The following is a 3,956-nucleotide window of genomic DNA, read 5'->3' as shown; positions in this document are numbered from 1 at the left end:
GGCAGGTTGCTTAACAAGCAGGAACATGGTACTAACTGATGATGGTAATCAACCACGAGGACAAATGAGATATTGTCAGAGTCTGAACTCCATAGGGAAAGATAGATGAGTGCCATAGTCTGAACTAAATACAAGGCCAGGAATGGATTCCCAGAGTCTTAAGTCAAAGGGGGCAACAGAGATATAATGTTAAGGTTTGAACTTGGAGTCAATGTCAAAGGTTTCCAGAGTCTATACTCCATGGGTAAGATGGATAAGCATGCCATAGTCTGAACTATAAGGCAAAAGGAACTGATTTGAATGCCAGAGTCTGAACTAAATCTAGGAGGAAGAGTATCATTCCAAAGTATGAATTGTATGTGCAACGCAAAAGGTAGCCAGAGTCTGAACTCCAAAGGCCGGATAAATGAATTCCAATGTCTGAACTGTAAGGCAGGGTAGTATGTTAAAGTCTGAAATGTATAGCCAAAATCAAGATAGCCAGAGTCTGAACTCAATAGGATGAGGATGCCAAGATCTGTATCTTATAGGCAAAGAATAAAGCCAGAGTCTGAACTCCATGGGCTAAAAGAAGTCGCCAAGGTCTGCACCTTGGGGCAAAGGATAAAGCCAGAGTTTGAACTCCACAGGATAAAGGAAGTTGTCAAGGTCTGCACCTTGAGGGCAAGCAACAAAGTAAGCCATAGATTAAACTGATAGGCAATGCATGAAGCTATTGATTGAGAAATGGGTATGTGACCATAACATAATAATTAGAAGGAGAGTCTAACACTGAAGAAGGATTGAATGAGTGATCATCAAATATGATAGATTGATAAATAGGTAGGAATAGATAAGATAGCTCGCGAAGAAATTGGGTTCTCCTGCCTACGTACCCTCATTGTGCAATGAGGAAATCAGAGCTTTCGTAGTTCAGCCCACTAGGGCGGAAAAGAAATTAATTTGAGGCAAGAGGAAATGGATGATTGAGATTGAAATGATTTGAATGGAATGATTAAGAATTGAATAGAATGAAGAATGGATAGACTTGATAGTTACTGGATGATGAGAATCACACTAACTTTCAAGTGGAGAGAGAAGAGTCTTTGTAGTTGTTTCTTGCATGGAAGATGAAGACTTTATCAATTGTTAGATTCGAATTGCACTAAAATCTATGAATGGAGGTGAATACGATGAGCGCTGGGTCATACGTCCCATACCCAAAGATACTCAGAATGGGGGTAGGAATACTCCAGTCCCACTCCTTCTCCATTACTTAAGGCTCGTATCGTACAACTTGATTCATGATTGATAAGTTATTAACATAGTCCTTGCTTTTACTTGTTTTTTCTATTTGAAGATAGACTTGTTAATTGTATGGTTATAATTGTGTTAAAGTCTATGAATAGAGGTGAATACGATGAGCGTTGGGTCATACGTCCCATACCCAAAGATACTCGGAATGGGGGTAGGAATACTCCAGTCTCACTCCTTCTCTATTGCTTAAGGCTCATGCCACACACTTCTAATTTTGATTTGACAAGCTTTTGAAGATACCACCTTTGATGTGCTTGAATAATCCGCTGCTTGGTATGATTAAGGATGCCTTGATTGATGATCTTGACTTAAGGCCTTGAGCTCCACAAATTAGAAGAAAAGTCTTATTAAGTGACCAAGGAAGGGTCTTTTGGTCGCTCAATTTAGACAGTGGGATTATACAGGTTCAAAGGATTTAATTAATCAAAATTATTTTTGATCAATTTAATCATGGGTTTTATTTTGGTTTAGGGAACTAGGTCAATCCTAATCTAGAAGTTAGTAATTGTTAGAAACTATCCTAAGGGATCATGCATTGATTGATTAAAGTTGATAGAAAATTCTATGTCAAAAGCCCTAAGGGAGCATACAATTGTTAGGAATTAATTAAAATTCTAATGTCAAATTCTAGTCCTAAGGAACCATGTTATTATTAGGGATTGATTAAATTCTATGCACAATCCTAATCCTAGAGGAGCATGTGATTATATGGATAAAATGCCCAAAATTACCCCTAAAAGGTAAAATGGTCTTTTCACAAAATATGGTATTGACTACAAAATTTAATTCTAGTTGAAATCTAACTATAGCCTAAAAATTGATTAAATTCTAAAGTTTGATTTTAACCTATCGTTTAGAAATTACACTATGTTCTAAATTTAATCAAGATCTAATTATTTCCTAATTTCTAATTAAGAATTATATTAACAAATTCATGAAGAAAACTATACAAAATTTAATTGATCCCTAAACTCTAATTAAGTCTAATTAAACCTAAAGTCTAATATTTCTAATCAAAGTGATAATAGCCTAACTAGACTAAATTAATTACTAAGATCAAAATATAAATCTAATTAAAGGCTAAAAGGAGATAAGGAATGGGCCTGTAGTGTGAAGGATGGAGTGCAAGCCCACTGCATGGGGTAGGAGCCTCTAAATTGCGGTTGGGCCTATGGGGCCAAGGCCCAATGCTTGACATTATATCTCCGTTGCCCCCTTTGAGTTCAGACTCTGGGAATCCATTCTTGGCCTTGTATTTAGTTCAGACTATGGCACTCATCTATCTTTCTCTATGGAGTTCAGACTCTGGTAATATCTCATTTGTCCTTATGGTTGATTACCATCATCAGTTAGTACCATGTTCCTGCTCGTTAAGCAACTTGCCTCTAGGCAATCCAATCAATCTCGTACCCTTTGTCCTCAGCCGTAGTAGGCTGAACTACGATTGCTCTGATTTTCTCATTGCACTATGAGAATACGTAGGCACGAGGGTTCGAACCCTCCGCGAGCATACTTATTTATTATTCCTGCCTTAAGGAATTCCTTCCATTCATCTCCATGGAACATTAATCACGACCTACATTCATATACTACCTTCCTTCACTCTATGTGATATACCTTATTATCTAAGCCAAATACACTATAACTTTGTGCTACATCTTGTACCTCCCTATGAACCAAGAGTTGTTTGGCCTTTACCTTAAACACCTAATTCCTCTCTTTTTCGATTGTCCCTATACAGTGATACAAGTGTTATACGCCCTCACTTGTCGGTTCATACCTGTTTACTCTTGGGTTCATGTTTTCACCCTTTTTTGAAGCTCAAACAACATTATTCTTTGGTTCAAACCATAATTCGATCACACTTCTTTTCATCTCCTACCACTAGTTCCCTGAACTACGGAGCTCTCAATTCCTCATTGCACTATGAGGATACATAGGCATGAGGGCCCTAATCCTCACCGAGCACTTTATCTATTTCTCTTCCTTTCCCATTCTTTTGCGAGTAATCTTTAGATAACACCTATTTGAGCGAGAACAATCAAAACGGTTCCCATGGAGTACCATGGATGTTTGGGGTGCTAATATCTTCCCCTTGCATAACTGACTTCCTTACCCAATATATCTCTTTTCCCCGGGTTTTATCGATGTTTTCCCTTCCCTTTGGGGATAAATAAAGTTTGATAACGACTCTGTTGTATGTTCGAGCGTGCGATACGTTCGGGTATATTTCCGCTAGCTTCAAGCTCTTTCTCCCAATTTCTTGTTTGAAGGTTTTGTGATTTCTGTTAGAAACCTTTCTCCCCAATTCTGGAATTTTGTTCAGAGGGTGTGAGGAGGTTGAAAAATTATGTTGAGAGGTTGTTAGAGGTTGGAGGGTGATTCAGAACTCAGTTCTGTTATGGAGGGTTGTTAGCAGGTGTAAAAGGTTCGAAGAAAAAAATTATGAATGAGGTTCCAATCCTGGTTTTACTATGGAGGTTGAAGATGTTGAAGGGTGATCCAAAACTCAGTTCTTTTATGTAGGGTGGCCCGATTGGAAGTTGTTATGGAAGGTTTTACAGGTTTGTTGAGAGAGTTATAAGAGGTTAGGATTCAGTTTGTTAGGTCAGTTAGTTCTGTTTTTGGATGGAAGTTATGGTAGTTAGAAATTTGTTGTG

This window comes from Lathyrus oleraceus, chromosome 7, assembly GCF_024323335.1.
Source record: "Lathyrus oleraceus cultivar Zhongwan6 chromosome 7, CAAS_Psat_ZW6_1.0, whole genome shotgun sequence".
Taxonomy (NCBI): domain Eukaryota; kingdom Viridiplantae; phylum Streptophyta; class Magnoliopsida; order Fabales; family Fabaceae; genus Lathyrus; species Lathyrus oleraceus.
This window is presented reverse-complemented; position numbering follows the sequence as displayed.